The 18,752-nt window shown below is 45.5% G+C and overlaps 1 protein-coding gene across 1 annotated transcript in view; it reads right to left on the bottom strand.

Annotated features, from left to right (window-relative positions):
• LOC147663105 (nck-associated protein 1-like) overlaps window positions 1-18,752 on the bottom strand; it is a 1,078,872-nt gene that overhangs the window by 630,542 nt on the left and 429,578 nt on the right. The gene's annotated exons all lie outside the window — the stretch shown is intronic.

The following is an 18,752-nucleotide window of genomic DNA, read 5'->3' as shown; positions in this document are numbered from 1 at the left end:
GTATCCACAATCACAGTAAGTATGCAGTAACTACCATAGGCGTGCCCTCGTCAGTCTGCAGTTCTACGCAGTCGTGTTCGAACCTGTGAGCAGTAACTCGTATCAGCATTGCAGCAGCAAGACCACACAACTCCAAAAATCTAGTAGGGCATGTCAGCAATATATCAGAGATCAATAGGGTACACGTGCGGGAATACCATGCAAGTATGGCACTGCTAGCTGCGTTACAAGGTTTGTGAGCACCGTAGGCAATTTTGCGATGCGGAAGCTGCATTTCTATTAGTTAGAAAGCCCTTTTTTAGGGTTAATTGAGGCAATCCAATGTTCTGTTACTGCCTTTTCGTTTTTCCAAGGTCTGGTGCCAGCAGCAAATGCACCGACCCAGAGATTTTACGAGTTAATGTATGCGCAGTAGAGTAGACAGAAAAAAAGAAACATGGAGGCCATTTGTGTTTTCATGTGGCACAAAGGACGGCATCAAGAATGGCCACTGCTATCTCCTTGCAATGGTATGAATGCAGTACTCGGCACCAGTCGCAATTTAGGCTTCGGAACATGTTAATTATGTCAAGGTTATTAGCATAATTTTGGATTTCGCGGAAGACAGCATGCGCACTTTTAAAATAATTTCACATTACGCATTTTCACTTAAAAAAAAAAAGTTAGGAGGCACTTAGCTTAAAAAAATATTTAGGAAGTAGGAGCAGGACACTGGTTCACCAAAAAATGTTATGCCAAGTGACATTTTCTGCTAAAACTGGCGTGCTGCCAGTATCCCACAAAACTTTCTTTAATGCAAGGAACGTAGTGGAATAAACCGTTATGTGAGATACCTGCAAAGCGCATTTCGCTATCATACAGCAATTTCGTAACATTTTCAAAGAATTTCGTGGTGTTTGTAATGATGAATGTAATGGGCCCTGGGCCCTCATGTTAGGCGCAGCAATAATGGACACGGACACCAGGAATGAGTAGTAGGAAAGGTCCCGAGCACGTGCGCTCGGCCTCTTTTATTGGCAGCGTCATGTGACACCATGACGTCTGTGGTGGGTGGGTGTAGAGTATGTTACATCACATTAGAACACTAGAACGTGTCCACGCTAAGACACTACATCACTCCCCTTTTTTATCATTGCAAAGACCCGACTTCCGAATTCACATTAGGGGAAAATAACATGTCTCAGGATGCAGTGAAGTGTTCAGCTTCCGCCATGCTTTTCTATCCGCCGCTGCTTGGAATTGGCAGGTGGAGTTCAATCTGTTTCGGGGAACTTTAGTCCGCCTTGGCACCGGTTGGCGGTGCTCGATGGAAACAGTCTGTAGACAACTGGGAAGCCCCTTTGTCCTCACAGTCTTTCTGTTGTTGACTTCCGTGGCAACGGGTGCGGTTGGAGTTCTTGTAGTCCGCCGTGGAATGATGGTTACGTACCAGTTTCGGCCTTGGATTCACTGTGGGGACCTACTTCGCACTGACTTCTCCTTCACTCTTAACTGTGGCAACGGCCACGTGGATTTACTTCCTTCCATTCTTAACTGTGGCAACGGCCACGTGGATATACTTCCTTCCGCTCTTTAACTGTGGCAACGGCCACGTGGATATGCTTCCTTCCGCTCTGGCAGTGGCAGAGGTGCCACATGTCTCTCCTTTTCTTCCTTTCTTTTCACGGTGGCAGACGTGCCACACAGATCTCTCCTTTTCTTCCTTTCTTTTCACAGTGGCAAACGTGCCACGCAGATCTCTCCTTTTCTTCCTTTCTTTTCACGGTGGCTGAGGTGCCACACAGATCTCTCCTTTTCTTCCTTTCTTTTCACAGTGGCAAACGTGCCACGCAGATCTCTCCTTTTCTTCCTTTCTGTTTCACAGTGGCAGACGTGCCACACAGCTCTCTCCTCTTCTTCCTTTCTTTTCACAGCGGCAGACGTGCCACACAGCTCTCTCCTCTTCTTCCTTTCTTTTCACAGTGGCAGACGTGCCACACAGCTCTCTCCTCTTCTTCCTTTCTTTTCACAGTGGCAGACGTGCCACACAGCTCTCTCCTCTTCTTCCTTTCTTTTCACGGTGGCATATGTGCCACTCGGATCTCTCCTTATCTCCATTCCTGTTTCACGACATCACTTGGTCCGATCTTGCATCTTCTCTCCTGACCTGGCTCCTCCATGCAGGGCGCGCCCGCTGCATGCGTACACCTGGTTTGTCCCTGACAGGAACACTTCCTCCTTCTTCCTCAGCTGCCAGAGATGGTGTCGCGAACCCTCTTCTCTAGATTCTTGTTGGTGACGTTCGTGGGATGGTGTTCATGGACCTTGTCTAGGTTGAACGTATTGGACCGTCGGCGGTCCACTTCTGCCGATGTTTTGGCAGGCTTCTTCGGTCGTCCTGTCGGACTTGGTGCGTTAGCACTTTCTGGTGTTGTTTGGGGACCCGTCGCGGGTCATACTTGGTACGCGATCATTCTGTGGATCGGCTTCTGGGGGGCGCCATGCTTAGTGGTCGTCTCCGGTAACTGTTCTGCACTGTGGCGTTACCTTTGCCCTTCTTTCATCTTGTGGTGGCTGTGCCTTGCCACGTGGCGCGTTATCTGCGCCCGTACTTTTCAGGGCTCTCGGACACTTGTTGCGTGTCGTTGGTACTTGCAGCTTTGGCTGGCGTCGATTTCTTGCTGCTTTGGCTGACGTCCAGTACTTTGCTGCTTTGGACCGTTGGGTACTTGCTGCTTTGGCTGGCGTCATGTACTTGCTGCTTTGGCTGGCGTCGGGTGCTTGCTGCTTCGGACCGTTGGCGGGAGTAGTTGATGCTGCGGTGAACACCTGTGGCCACTAGGAGTCACTGCTCTCTCCGTCTTTTGATCGCGCCAGTCTTTTCCTTGATCATTCCTCCAGTGCTTGGCAGTCGTTTTCTCCAGACGTTTTGTCCATGCTTGGATGCTTGGTGAGGCGTTGGTGCCTCTTCCCACGTCACTCTGGAAGTGGCGTCTGCCGACTCCTTGCTGGTGCGTGTGGGTTTTTTCCCGTGCTTGTTTGCACACTAACTTGCTGCATGAGATTCAATTCCGTTTTTTTTTTCCAGCCCGTTACCCTTGTTGCTGCTGCATTGCCTGGTGTTGGGCAATGCTTGTTTATTTCTTCTAGATGCAGATGCACTTCCCTTCCTTGGCCACCAGATGGCGGTAGTCTTGGATTTGGCGTGCTCCTGTCTGGTGGCTCTTGTCTTCCTCGTTTCTGTGCTCTACTGCCTCTCTATCTCAGTGCACAGGGGGGTTTGGGGCTGGAGCTGCTGCTTGGAACCTGGCCTCACACTGCCTTCCTGGTGAGTCCCTTCCCTGCTATTGTATACATTTGGGGCAGGAGGGCGCAGGCGTGATGGCGAGGCATTTCTGTGGAGTGCAGGCTCAGTGTCTCGCCTCTTTGATGTTTGATTGGCACACTTTCCGTAATAGTGATGGTGGAGCTCATTTAATCTTTGGCGGTGTTGGCCGCTTACCGGCACTCTGCTCCTCTCACGGAGCACACAAGGAGGGGGCACTTTTGATATTGGCGGCGCTGGCCGCGTGCAAACGCTTACTTCTCCCCTGCTTCCATGCACTCTGCTCCTCACACGGAGCACACGAGGAGGGGGGCGCCTTTTGATCTTGGCGGCGCTGGCCGCGTGCAGACGCTTGCTTCTCCCCTGCTTCCCCTCCCACCCCGCGGCCACCTCGGCAGTACTCACGCGGGCGGGGGGTATTGGTGCTTCACTCCGGCGGGGGAGCGCGTCGCTCCGGTCACTCCTCCCTGGGCGGGGGCACTCGAGGCAGGCCGCGGTTGGGCTCCGCCGGCTCTGCCTACTTGATTGTTCTTGGTTCCCTGGCCCAGCTGGCTCCACTTTCGCCGGTCTCCCGCCGCAGCAGCTCCAACTGGCACTCGCTGCGCGGCGGAGACCCGCCTTGCTTTTCGCAGGCCGCGGTTGGGCTCCGCAGGCTCTGCAGTGTCTATCCACGCTGGGGGTGCCGCCGGCAGGTCGCGGGTGGGCTCCGCTGGTGCTGCTGAGTCTTTCCTCGCTGGGGGTGCTGCCGGCAGGTCGCGGGTGGGCTCCGCTGGCGCTGCTGAGTCTATCTTCGCTGGGGGTGCCGTCGGCAGGTCGCGGGTGGACTCCGCTGGCCCGGACCACGTTGCGAGGGGGGTCGGGAGGCGGTTAGCTACTCCGCTCCCTCCCCCTCGTTGATTATGTTAATTGCGGGTCCGGCCGCACTCTCCCTCACGCCGTCGCTTGTCTCTGGGCCCCGCCGCTCACAGTCACACATGCGGCGGGGGCAAGGGATGACTCAGGCAGGCCGCGGGTAGGCTCCGCTGGTCCTGCTTATGATTGGGCACAGTTTATTTATTAGCGCTTCGCCCCTGGGGCTCACCTTCGGCCAACGGGCCTGACGTTCTGTCGCGGCCTCCGCCCGGCCGGTACACCTCTCCGGGGGGGGGGTCACTGCTTCGCGGCCGTCTCAGGTGGGCTCTGGGCGGTCCGCTCATTCCTGATGGCACATGTTGGTGGCGGCTGACGAGGGTAGCTTCGGTCGGCTTGCTGTTAGCCTCTTGGTGGCTGCTGGGCTCCGACGTGCTCACCGGCTTCTCGGCTCGCTGCACCTTGCTGCATGGGATGCCCTTCAGGCGGGCAGCTCTCTCCCCCTTTTCCTCAGTGTAGGGTAGTGGCACGCGTGGGTTGCACTACCGACCTCGTCGCCATTGTAATGATGAATGTAATGGGCCCTGGGCCCTCATGTAAGGCGCAGCAATAATGGACACGGACACCAGGAATGAGTAGTAGGAAAGGTCCCGAGCACGTGCGCTCGGCCTCTTTTATTGGCAGCGTCATGTGACACCATGACGTCTGTGGTGGGTGGGTGTAGAGTATGTTACATCACACTAGAACACTAGAACGTGTCCACGCTAAGACACTACATCGTTATGAAAAAAGTATGCAATTTCACACATACAGGTCATATTTTGCCTGCCGAGGTAGTAACTTGTTTGCTTTAAGTCACATGCTTTAACTCACAAGACTGAGTCTAAGAATTGCCCCAGCTCATTGACAGTACCCACTAGAGTATCCAACAAGCACTGGTATAGCCAACAGGTCTCGCCTTTGGGAGGTGTCAGTAGTTTTGTTGTATATGAGGAGTCCATAAGTTATAATTTGAAAAGTGTTCCGTAAATGAAATATAAGTACCCACCTGTAGCAGTTTACTGTTTTACGGTTGGGTAGTTGAAGGCCTATGAAAGGGAGTTTGTTTTGGCTACTACTATTATGCATTAATAACAGTAAAAAAACTGGACTCAGTTATTTTTTTTTTCACAAAGCAAATATACCTTTATTATAAACACACTATTAAATACTATGGTGTAATTTCTAAATATTTTCAATACGCAGATGGAATCACGTTTGGTGACAATCTGAAATTATATTTTATTATGACAAATTGTTATCATAACACCACGCAGGGCAACGCTATTGGCTTTATGAAGGGGTTACTGTATTAGAATATAAAGCAAGGTAATTGTTTTTGTGAAGGGGTCACCACATTTAATAACTGTAAGAGCAGAGAAAGGGGCACATTACGTAGAGGGGAGAGAAGAAGCGGACTGTTTTAAAAAAAAAGAAAACTGACCGACTGAAAGGAAATAGGAAGAGAGGGTGTTTCACTGCGTGAGACAGGGTGCATGCGAAGGAAAGAAGAGGGCAGAGAGAGGGGCCCATTACATAGAAGGGAGAGAAGAAGAGGACTGTTTAAAAAAAAATGGACAGGCTGAAAGGAAATAGGATCAGAGGGTGTCTCATGGCATGGAAACAGGGGGTGCATGCGAGAGAAAGAAGAGCACAGAGAAAGGGGCCCATTACGTAGAGAGGAGAGAAGAAGAGGACTGTTTTATAAAAAAATGGACAGGCTGAAAGGAAATAAGAAGAGAGGGTGTCTCTTGGCGTGGAGACAGAGGGTGCATGCGAAGGAAAGAAGAGGTCAGAGAAAGGGGCCCATTACATAGAGGGGAGAGAAGAAGCGGGCTGTTTAAAAAAAAAATGGACAGGCTGAATGGAAATAGGAAGAGAAGGAGTCCGACGGCGTGGAGACAAGGGGTGCATGCGAAGGAGAGAAGAGGGCAGAGACAGGGGCCCATAATGTAGAGGGGAGAGAAGAAGCGGGCTGTTTGAAAAAAAATGGACAGGCTGAAAGTAAATAGGAAGAGAGGGTGTCTCATGGCATGGAGACAGGGGGTGCATGCGAAGGAAAGAAGAGGGCAGAGACAGGGGCCCATTAAGTAGAGGGCAGAGAAGAAGCGGACTGTTTAAAAAAAACAGGCTGAAAGGAAATAGGAAGAGAGGATGTCTCACGGCGTGGAGGCGGGGGTGCATAGGAAGGAAAGAAGAGGGCAGAGACAGGGTCCCATTACGTAGAGGGGAGAGAAGAAGCGGACTGTTTGAAAAAAAATGGACAGGCTGAAAGTAATTAGGAAGAGAGGGTGTCTAATGGCGTGGACACAGGGGGTGCATGCGAAGGAAAGAAGAGGGCAGAGAAAGGGGCCTATTACGTAGAGAGGAGAGAAGAAGCGGACTGTATAAAAAAAACAAATAGGCTGAAAGGAAATAGGAAGAGGGGGTGTTTCACGGCGTGGACACGGGGGTGCATACGAAGGAAAGAAGAGGGCAGAGAAAGGGGCCCATTACGTAGAGGGGAGAGAAGAAGCAGACGTCACAGGTTTGTAAGATAAGGGAAAGCTGAGAAAAAAGAAACCCTGGGTCAATTAGTAACATGATTCAAGAATGCAAAGAATTCAGCTGGCACCGTGTGTTCGCTCCCGAGACCTATAGGCCATGGGAGTGAACATTTACAGAAAAGGCGGCCCATGCACCCGTCTTTGGCCATTTGCCTAATGTCATTATTGAAAGCCACATGCAAAGGCCAATAAAATGTGAGAACCTCATGCACAAGCTTTAAGAAAGTGTGGAGTGTTTCCAAGAGGCCCTCTCCTAGGGCAGCGCATGCGTGCTGCGCTAGGCTCGACCTAAAAATGACTTCATTAATACTCAGAGCAATGATTCATGATGTCTTCAGTATCTTTTTGAGCAAAATCAAATGATGTCTTTACTGACTTCAATGTTCATATCATAGCATGTCTACATTAAATACCAGAGCAGTAATCAAACATGTCGTTAGTACCATCAAAGGCAATGTGCAATCATGCATGTAATTACCTTTGGGACATTGAAAGCTTCCTGTAGAAACTTTGAGAGCCATGCCACAGACAATACCAAAAACCTTTTAGATTTCTTTTTGGCATTACTTATTATATGGTACGTGACATAATATCTGCATACATATCGAAACATGAAACTATCTGAAATTAAATATCAATATCATAAATATTGACTTTCATACTTAACCAGTAAAACCATAAACATCGAGAAAAAAATACTGTTGTTAAAATATTGATTATACCTATATTGAAAACATAAAGATTGGGAACAAAAATATTGTTACCTTTAAATAAACATGTAATATTTAAAAAAAAGTGATTCACATATTATCAACTACTATATTTTCACCCACATAATTAAATAGTCATTAATAAGTAACAAAAACCCTTAGTACATAAAACAATGAATGGAAATCAACTTAAGCATTTTATACACATTGTTAAATTAAATATATTACAGTCAATAACATTGTTTACATTCACCTCTATAAATGATATACCTAAAATCATACTAATAAAATTCAAAACATAATACCATTAACTTCAAACATTTAAATAACAACCTAAATAATAATAAATATATATAAATATATTTTTATTCAAATCTATTAAACCCTGTAAGATACATTAAAAATAAAACTTAAATTAGCATTTTCTATAGAAGGACATACGTGTTAAAGAAAAGTTCAAACTAAAACTAAACCCACCAATAAAATAAAAGTATAAACAACTTTCACCAATAACATCAAACAATCTATTAAATAAACAACATAAAAGGCACAAACAAGTAAATACTTCAAAAATGACAAATGCTCAAGATGAGGAAACTCTGATGGATTCTCTCACCAAAGCATTAAAGAAAAAATGTACAAATTTAAAAAGCCAACAGTGATACTCCTTATGCCCGAGAAGATATCAAAACATACAAATACATGAACATTTAACAATGCCACATAATAAAGAACCCTTCCTTTAACATGCCAAACTAAATAATAAGAATCAAATCCAAATATTCTCCACAGTAAATAACTAACTAAAACTTAGCCAATGTCAAACGTGGATAATGGGTGGGACCTTCAAAATGTGTCCAAAACCATTTTCTCTGACATACATTATACATAGTTTGGCCAATTTTAAGCACTCTGCACTTTTGAGGACTACATACCCCGTCATTCCTCGTGCCTGGTGGCGCAATGTGTCCTGGCTTGCGCGGGAGGCGCATAAAGCAGTTTCGGGCTCCCGCGGCCCAGGAGCCAGTTCGACCAATTTCAAGCCCTTTTCGCTTTTGGGCACTACATCCCCATTGCTTCTCATGCCTGGTGGCATCAACGTGTCCTGGCCCGTGCCGGAGGTGCATAAAGCAGCTTCGGGCACCCGTGCCGCAGGAGCCCGTTCGACCAATTTTAAGCACTCTGTACTTTTAGGGACTACATCCACTATCGTTCCTAAATACTTAAAAAATTACAAATGCTCAAGATGAGGAAACTCTGAGGGATTCTCTCACCAAAGCATTAAAGAAAAAATTTAAAAGTTGTAAAAGCCACCAATGATACTCCTCCTGCCCGAGAAGATATCAAGACATACAAATACCTGAACATTTAATAATGCGAAATATTTTCCACAGTAAATAACTTACTAAAACTTAGCCAATGTCAAAAGTGGATAATGGGTGGGACATTCAAAATGTTTTCAAAGCCATTTAATGTAATATACACTGTACATAGTTTGGCCAATTTCAAGCACTCTGCACTTTTGGGGACTTCATCCCCATCGTTCCCCGCACCTAGTGGCGCTAACTTGTCCTGGCCAGCGCTGGAGGCATATTAAGCAGCTTCGGGCCCCCGCAGCGCATGAGCCCATTCAACCAATTTCAATTTCAAGCTCTCTGCACTTTGGAGGACTACATCCCCCCTCGTTCCTCATGCCTGGTGGTGCCAACGTGTCCTGGCCTGTGCCGGAGGCGAATGAAGCAGCTTCGGGCTCATGTGGTGTGGGACGTGCGTGGACGTGTACTGGCATACCCCGGACCAATGGACCAATGGCAGGCCCGGACCAATGGCAGGCCCGTCTGCACCCAGAGGAGACCGGAGGAGACTGAGCTGGGCCCACCCTCTTGGTTCATCGGGCTGTTGATGCTGCGCCATAGTAAAGGTTTCTTTTTCCCAATAATTTGGTTACACCTTAAGTCACATTTTTCTGAAAACTTATTTCTATTTGTCATGGGAAACGGAAAACTGCCATTGCTCCTAAAACAACAGACACTGCTTTAGATGGCTATCTTTAAAAGTGGTGGGGGCACTAAATAAGGAAATAGAGTTGGTTGAGAGGAGACTGTCACTAGCCCCCCTTCCTGACCTACCAGTCGCCACCATAGCTCCTGTGAATTTTCATATGGTAGATATTGGAATAAATCCCGGACCGAGGCCACAACACCCACTTTCACCCTGTATTATCATTGTGAGTCAGGGAAACCAACGTACCATGCATGAGGGAGAAGAAAGTGCCCCGCAGCTAATTATAAAAAATGGGGTCCCTGAGTGTGATAGGAGGGAAGAGGAAGCAAACTGAACTGGCAGGGGTTGACTTGAAAGTGAAAGGTCAGTCACCAAGGGTTAAGCGTACGAAACAATCTCACCCTGTAGGTACTACATTTAGAACCCATAATGGTGGAGAAAAAACTGTACAGGTTGATCTGGACATATTGACTGAAAAAATCAGTAAGGTTGTTAAGGACACCCTAGAACCTATTCTTTCTCGTTTGGCTAGTATTGAAGAGCATCTTGTGCGACTTCTGCAGGACCCAAGGGATTATCTAGCGTTTAAATATCAAAAGGCGATGGACTCTTTAACCAGTCACAAAAATAAAAGGGTAACTGATAAACTTTCTAGTGCCTCCCTGGCGACTTTGGAACCATCGAATGGACTATCTACTATAGATAGTCGGGCTATTTTACCCGATACCAGAAATAAGTTAATTGATACGAGAGTAAGGGAAATTGGGATGGTTGGGACATTTAAGGGGGATGGACGAGGGAGGTAGACAGAATGGGAGAGAGCGTTTAGGACCTGGCATGCTTGGGGGGGGAGAGAAACCTCACCTCCTCCCAGGGCAACAAGAAAGCTGTTCAAGCATTATAAATAAGTCTGCATATTGGTGCTCGAGGAAAATTCAGAAACACATAAACCGGCTTGAACACATTATTATGGCAAGGAAGGTGGACTGGTTAGGCCCTACAATCAAATGCCTAGAAGGGGACTGCAATGTACTTAACTTTAACGACACAAGGTGCACGCTTTTTGCTCTGAAGTACATCAGAGACTCACCAAAAGATCTGATAAAGGCCTGCCCTCTGGGTTTTTTCTACCATGGGACTAGTAAGAATCAACACCTCCCAGGGTATGGGCTAAGGAGATACTTTCCCCTCCAGCCCCCTTCATTTATCCACCCCAATCACTTTGATGCCCTTTCTGGCTTGACCGATATTGACTGACTGCCTCAATCAGGCAGTCTAGTCGATCTGAAAGGCTCAGTCCTACGGCGCCCTGTTTTTGGGAGAGTTGTAGATATAGATGATATTGGGAATAGACAATCAACAGTTTTATCTGGTCCCATTCTGCTAAACATCAGCAGCCCTAGCAAATGATACAGTGTATAATAAAACCCTCATCCGGGACTTAATTCCGGTTTCTAATGCGATTTCGGGGGGAGGGGGGGGGAATCTGGTACAGCAACCCTGGTCAGCATGCCCGCCATGCAACCAACAAACGTGGGCATGGTGAGTCATGAGTATGCTACCTCCCGTTTAGAATCATTTCATAAAACATTGCAGGAATACGTGCAAAATTAATTAATGAGGACTGGGTGGATTATATTAGGGGCTTTGATATTATTTGCCTCAAAGAAACATGGCATCAGACTGATGTTGCGCTGGACGGTTATTGTTCTTTTGCCATCAATGCAGCACCCTCACCAGCTGGGAGGGAGAAAGGAGGCTTGTGACTTTAATCTCAGTCAAACATGGGCATATACCAACTCATGTTGTAAAGACCTCATCTTGGTATCAGCTAGTTCTCATTTCCAACTTGATTTGGGCTAAGTTATTACTGGTAAACTGGTATTATAATATCTTTGACCAGATTAGCAGTCACGTGTTTGAGGACCTACATGTGCTGATTAATAACATTGCGGGGAGGTGGCAGCCCTTATGTATCATTTGGGAGGGGGATGTTATTTGTACCATTTGTTCTTTTAGCGGCAGTGGAGTTTGTGGGCTGCTAGATACAGAGGGTCATCCACAGTCACATTTTATCCATACTCCGCAGGGTGAGGCCTTGAACTCTATTATAATTGACAATGATCTAGGCCTTATTAGCACTAATAATTTGGTCTGCAGCTGCTTACCCCAGTGTCCCACCTATGTTGGTGGAAGCAGAGAAAGCACAATTGACTTTATGTTTATCACTAGGAAGTATTCCCCGCTTGTTGGTGGCTTCGAGGTAGCATCAAATATTGCAAGTGACCATAACCCTTTAACTGCTCTCTTCACTACACTAGCTAGGATTGAGAAAGGTGATGGATGCCCTATCGATTTTAATCAAAATAAAGGAATGAGATTAAGTTGGGGTAAAGTTGATCCCATCCAATTTGAAGCAAAAACTGTTGCGTCTAATTTAAACCTCATTATGAGTTGTCTCCATGCTGACTCTCCCCCTGACAAGGTGGTTCATGACTTTGAACTGATTTATGAAGATGTGGCAAAAGACTTGACCAGATCAGTTCGAAGAAGGGAATTCCAGGAGGTGCGATGGTTTAATGCTGAGTGCTCCAGAGTGCATAACAATCTTAAATAGCCCTCCATGACAACCCTCTTGACAGAACACAAATTAAAAATGTAAGGCAGGCGTATAAGTGCACTATTAAACTAAGACAAGATGAATTGAGGAGTTTGGCTTGGGAGGACCTGGAGAGAGTCAGTGCTCTGAAAGACTTAAAGAGTTTCTGGGACATAATTAATCGCCCCCTATTTAAGAACAAGCCTATACCCTTGGATTCACTGATCCTGGGGGCAACTTGGGAATTCCACTTCTCAGCTATATTTTTATTTATTTATTTGAAATATTTTTATTAAAATAAAATACCAAACAGTCATAGGGCATACAAGAAATCACTGTGTGCAGACATAAAGGCCATCAATCACGTAGTCTGAATAAGGTACATATAGGGAGTATCTCGTGAACAGCAACTCTGTGCATGGAAAGACAGTTAAATACAGACATATCTCACAATCAGTCCCAATCCCAGCCCCTAATCAGAGTCGCTCTCAGTGTCAAGTGCCGGAGGATCACATAAATTAACCCTGTACTCATTCCACGCCCCCCAGAACCGCAGCCATTTCTGCGGGCATTTCCGGTTGACATATACAGTACGTTCAGCCAACATTGCAACATCCAGATCTGAGCACCAATCCCTGAGCGTCGGGACACTCTGAGCCCCCCAATACTTAGCTATATTTCTCTTTGCGTAGATCATTCCCAACGCCATCCAATCCTGAGATGAGTGGGTAAGATCATTGGGTCCCCAGACATTTAGAAGACAGCATTTAGGGTCTGGCAATATGGATTCCTTAAGGACCTGCGACATCGTCCTCATCACCCTAGTCCAGAAATCTGTAATGAACGGGCAATCCCAAATAGTATGATAGAACGTCCCTTCCTCCCCACACCTCCGCAGGCAGTACGAATGGTCAGCTCTCCCCATTGCATGCAATGCAACCCTGGTATAGTATACTCTATGCAGTATTTTCAATTGAACCAGCCGGAGTGTGGATGGAATAGCAACTTCTCTAGGGGAGGAAAGTGCCGTCTGCCAGTCTGGCTCGTCAAGCTCTCCCACCTCCACAATCCATTTATCCTTAAGTCTTAGCGTTGGGTCCGGCAGGTTGTTGATAAGATTACGATACACAAAAGAGGTCGCTTTTTTGGGCATGTGATCCGTGAGGAGCCTATCTTCCAGCGGGGTGGATTCCGGGACATCGTCCCTGGGTTTAAGCAGAGATCCCAGGGCATGACTGATTTGCAGATATCGAAATCGTTCCGTGGGAGCCAGATCATACTGCTGCACAAGGTGCTCGAATGTGAGCATGGCACCCCTTCTCCAAAGATCTCCCACTGTGGAGATACCAATTAAATGATTAACAATAAAGAGGGTCAAGAGGAAATATTAAGTGAGCATACAGTGGTATTATCCCCTATATCGTAATTATGACAACAGATACCAGTAGGTCAAGAAGAAAAAGAAAGTAAACTGTCTAAAAATGTGTTGATTGGGGAACAGTCACCAAGTCCATACTTAAATAGTACGTGGTGGCCATCAAATGATTCCCATCAGATACCCGTCCTGTGCCGCCCTACATCATTTGGGATCCTTCATCCGAAGGAAGTGATGTGAAACCACTCAAGATTAGGTGAACTGTAACCTAATCAAGTGGAAAAAACTCAAATGTGATGGGTTAGTCTGTATGGCATAAGGAGGGTAAAAGTATATAGCAGTGCACAAATGTGTTAAAGTAACGGTGTTGGAACAGTGAGTGATTTTAAGATTGGGTTGTTGAAGTGGAAAAGACTATTTTAATGATATCCTATCCACACCCAACAATAAAAACAGTGCAAGATAGTATTAAACATATAAATACTCAGATATATTAAAGGTCAACATGTTTCTGCGGTAATTGGAGTCTCGAGATCTCCTCCAGCTTCATCAGGACCTTGTGTCAATGCTACTGCATAGTGTGAACATTTACTGAAAAGTGAATTAAATATCACCTGAGATTCGCCTGCTCAGACAATCACGAGGGACGAACAAACAATGAAAAACAAAAGAAACACATAATTATAGTCAACAGTTTACAGTGCACATAGTGAATGTGTTTATTTACTTAGAGCCAAACATTATTGGTCAGTTGGTCTCAATAAATAGACCGTGGGATGTAGTTGCCTTTTTTATGTAAGACCTATAGAAAAGATAATTTTATCTTTTACTCACCCAATGTGTGGGGAATATACGCTCCACCTCACCTGGCTACAGCTCAGGTAGAAAAGGAGCACCGCACTGAGGGAGAGAAGGAGGAAAGGAATAAAGGAGGAAGGATGCATAAACTGTGAACATAGTATCTTTATTGGTAGCACGATAGTCAAAGACAGGTAGTCCATAGCATTTCTGTGTATAACGTATATTTCATAGTGTCTGGGGGTATAAAACGGGGATAGCTAGTAAGATAGTCACCCAGTCATTTGTACCCACTTAGCAACGAAAAATAAAGTAAGAGGACGGGGAATTGTCTACAGCGCTTGTCTTTAGTACTGACCCATAAGGCTGTGTTTTGCTGTTTAAGCTGGTAATAAATTGCATGAACGTCCTGAGTCTATGTGGTGATCAAGAAAGAATCATTCAGCATGTCTAGAACACCACACCACTACATGTAGGGTAGTGCGAGCTTTATTCCACAGGGCGTCCCCTTTTCTCGATATATTTAGAAATATTAAGAAATATTTAGAGAAATTTAGAAAAGACCACCGACCCTGCTTACCTGTCCGTCGGTACTCCGGACATCCGTCTAGGCTGTCATTGAGGGAGGTACCGTAACGGACAGGAAGCGGGTCTTTATCCTTCCTGGTTGACGAGCGTTCAAGACGTGATTGGGTGCCCGTGTCACATGGTGTTAAGTAAAGAGTAACGTAACGCTAGGCAATGTTGTTGTCTCTCCTGACGTGATTGGGTACACGTGTCACGTGGTGTAATGTCAGGCGCAACGTCACACTTTGCGACCTTGTTTACCTTCTTGGTTGCCTAGCAGTGGAGATGTGATTGAAAGAACGCGTCTTGTACTTCCTGGTTATTGAGCAACAGGGACGCGATTGGAGGAATGCGTCTTGTGGGATTACGGAGGGACTAGCATCACGCAAGACAACGTCGTGATCGCAGGCTATGATGGGAAATGTAGTAGCAGTGTGCAAAATAAAACTATGCATAACAGAACTGTTTCTACTCCAAGACGTGACAGATCCCATAAACACGGAGTGTCTCAATATGTTGTCGATGTTTTTTTACAACCAATGGTGCGAGAAATGCCAACCTTTCTCATGGACACAAAAGATGTTTTGAGGTTATTACCGAACACCGATTTTAATCCTCAAACTGATATCTTGGTGGACGATATTTTCGTGGTGTGGCGTGGAAGTGAGACACAGCTAAAGGAGTTCCACACTTGGCTCAAACTGAGGAACTCATTCTTGAAATTCACCATGCAGTATGATACTCAGAAATTGGCTTTTTTGGATTTGCTTATCCGGAGTACACCTACCGGCCTAGCCTCGGAACTCTACAGAAAACCGATGGCGCGCAATTCTTTGCTAAATTACAACAGCTGCCACCCGAAGGCCCTTCGGGACAATCTACCCTATGGGCAATTTTTGCGCATACAAAGAAATTGCTTAAACCGCACGTCCTTTGAGACACATGCCCAGCAACTGTCTCTGGATTTGTCACACAAGGAATATCCCAGAAGACTAATTCAAACATCAAAAAAAACGAGCGGCTAATAACAACCGAGCCAGCCTCCTTGAAATCCTACCACCTAAGCCGAAAACTGAACGCATGACCTGCGTAAGCACATTTGGTACCTTCTCAAATCAGATCACCAAGATCGTGAAAAGGCACTGGGGTATACTAAACACCGGCAAAGACACTCTGCCCCTTCCCCTCTTTGCTTATAAGAGAGCACAAAATTTGAAGGACAAATTGGTCCATACGAGACCAAAAAATGAGGGACCAAGAGCAGTTGGAACCTTATGGGACATGCCGGCAGTCATAGGGCATCAGCCGTGTGGACAATGTGCAGCATGTCCCCAAACAGCAAGAACAACAACCATTGACATCGGGACAGAGCGAGTTTGGGAACAACGCAGATTTACAAACTGCAACAGTGCGAACTTGATATACTTAATTAAATGTCCTTGTAGTAAGATGTATGTGGGCATGACCACTCGTAAGATTAAATTACGAATATCAGAACATAAAAGCTCCATACGATGTAGTAGACAGGCCACAAAGCTTACAAATCACTTCTTACAGGCGAAACATCTTCCCACAGATATAAGGTGGACAGTTTTGGAGCAACCCACAATACCGGCACACATTGCGGACATCAGTACATTTCTATTTAAACGTGAACAGAGATGGGTTTACAAGTTACAAACTCATAAAACAGGATTGAACGAAGACATCCCATGGATGTCATTATGAATTTCTTCTCTGTTATTTGCTCTCAGTTGTGTAACATATGTTCACCTGGTCAATCCGATTGCTATTCAGATGAGGTTTAGTTTTAAAAAAAAATACCTATATGGCTAACATATTATAAACATCAGGCATTCGTCGGACATGAAATCGGTGCATTTCACACTGTACATGTATATATAAGACACAGTGAATAAACAATAATGTCATAAACTACTTGACAAACAGACATCATTGTGACTTTATTTATCATTGATGCTCCACTCCATACTGGACAACAACATATTGAGACACTCCGTGTTTATGGGATCTGTCACGTCTTGGAGTAGAAACAGTTCTGTTATGCATAGTTTTATTTTGCACACTGCTACTACATTTCCCATCATAGCCTGCGATCACGACGTTGTCTTGCGTGATGCTAGTCCCTCCGTAATCCCACAAGACGCGTTCCTCCAATCGCGTCCCTGTTGCTCAATAACCAGGAAGTACAAGACGCGTTCTTTCAATCACATCTCCACTGCTAGGCAACCAAGAAGGTAAACAAGGTCGCAAAGTATGACGTTGCGCCTGACGTTACACCACGTGACACGTGTACCCAATCACGTCAGGAGAGACAACAACATTGCCTAGCATTACGTTACTCTTAACTTAACACCATGTGACACGACCACCCAATCACGTCTTGAACGCTCGTCAACCAGGAAGGATAAAGACCCGCTTCCTGTCCGTTACGGTACCTCCCTCAATGACAGCCTAGACGGATGTCCGGAGTACCGACGGACAGGTAAGCAGGGTCGGTGGTCTTTTCTAAATTTCTCTAAATATTTCTTAATATTTCTAAATATATCGAGAAAAGGGGACGCCCTGTGGAATAAAGCTCGCACTACCCTCCATGTAGTGGTGTGGTGTTCTAGACATGCTGGATGATTCTTTCTTGATCACCACATAGACTCAGGACGTTCATGCAATTTATTACCAGCTTAAACAGCAAAACACAGCCTTATGGGTCAGTACTAAAGACAAGCGCTGTAGACAATTCCCCGTCCTCTTACTTTATTTTTCGTTGCTAAGTGGGTACAAATGACTGGGTGACTATCTTACTAGCTATCCCCGTTTTATACCCCCAGACACTATGAAATATACGTTATACACAGAAATGCTATGGACTACCTGTCTTTGACTATCGTGCTACCAATAGAGATACTATGTTCACAGTTTATGCATCCTTCCTCCTTTATTCCTTTCCTCCTTCTCTCCCTCAGAGCGGTGCTCCTTTTCTACCTGAGCTGTAGCCAGGTGAGGTGGAGCGTATATTCCCCACACATTGGGTGAGTAAAAGATAAAATTATCTTTTCTATAGGTCTTACATAAAAAAGGCAACTACATCCCACGGTCTATTTATTGAGACCAACTGACCAATAATGTTTGGCTCTAAGTAAATAAACACATTCACTATGTGCACTGTAAACTCTTGACTATAATTATGTGTTTCTTTTGTTTTTCATTGTTTGTTCGTCCCTCGTGATTGTCTGAGCAGGCGAATCTCAGGTGATATTTAATTCACTTTTCAGTAAATGTTCACACTATGCAGTAGCATTGGCACAAGGTCCTGATGAAGCTGGAGGAGATCTTGAGACTCCAATTACCGCAGAAACATGTTGACCTTTAATATATCTGAGTATTTATATGTTTAATACTATCATGCACTGTTTTTATTGTTGGGTGTGGATAGGATATCATTAAAATAGTTTTTTCCACTTCCACAACCCAATCTTAAAATCACTCACTGTTCCAACACCGTTACTTTAACACATTTGTGCACTGCTATATACTTTTACCCTCCTTATGCCATACAGACTAACCCATCACATTTGAGTTTTTTCCACTTGATTAGGTTACAGTTCACCTAATCTTGAGTGGTTTCACATCACTTCCTTCGGATGAAGGATCCCAAATGATGTAGGGCGGCACAGGACGGGTATCTGATGGGAATCATTTGATGGCCACCACGTACTATTTAAGTATGGACTTGGTGACTGTTCCCCAATCAATACATTTTTAGACAGTTTACTTTCTTTTTCTTCTTGACCTACTGGTATCTGTTGTCATAGATACCAATTAAATCCCACGCCTCAAAGCCCCGAGTTTTGCTGGCGCGATGACCAAAGTGGAGTCATTTGTGTAATGACATTTTTACATTTAAGGTGGGCCTGGGCTTTGTATCACAACTTAACCGTGT

The sequence above is a fragment of the Lissotriton vulgaris genome, unplaced genomic scaffold (assembly GCF_964263255.1).
Source record: "Lissotriton vulgaris unplaced genomic scaffold, aLisVul1.2 SCAFFOLD_417, whole genome shotgun sequence".
NCBI classification, from domain to species: Eukaryota; Metazoa; Chordata; class Amphibia; order Caudata; family Salamandridae; genus Lissotriton; species Lissotriton vulgaris.
Note: the sequence above shows the minus strand (reverse complement) of the source record. Positions and strands in the feature narration are given on the sequence as shown.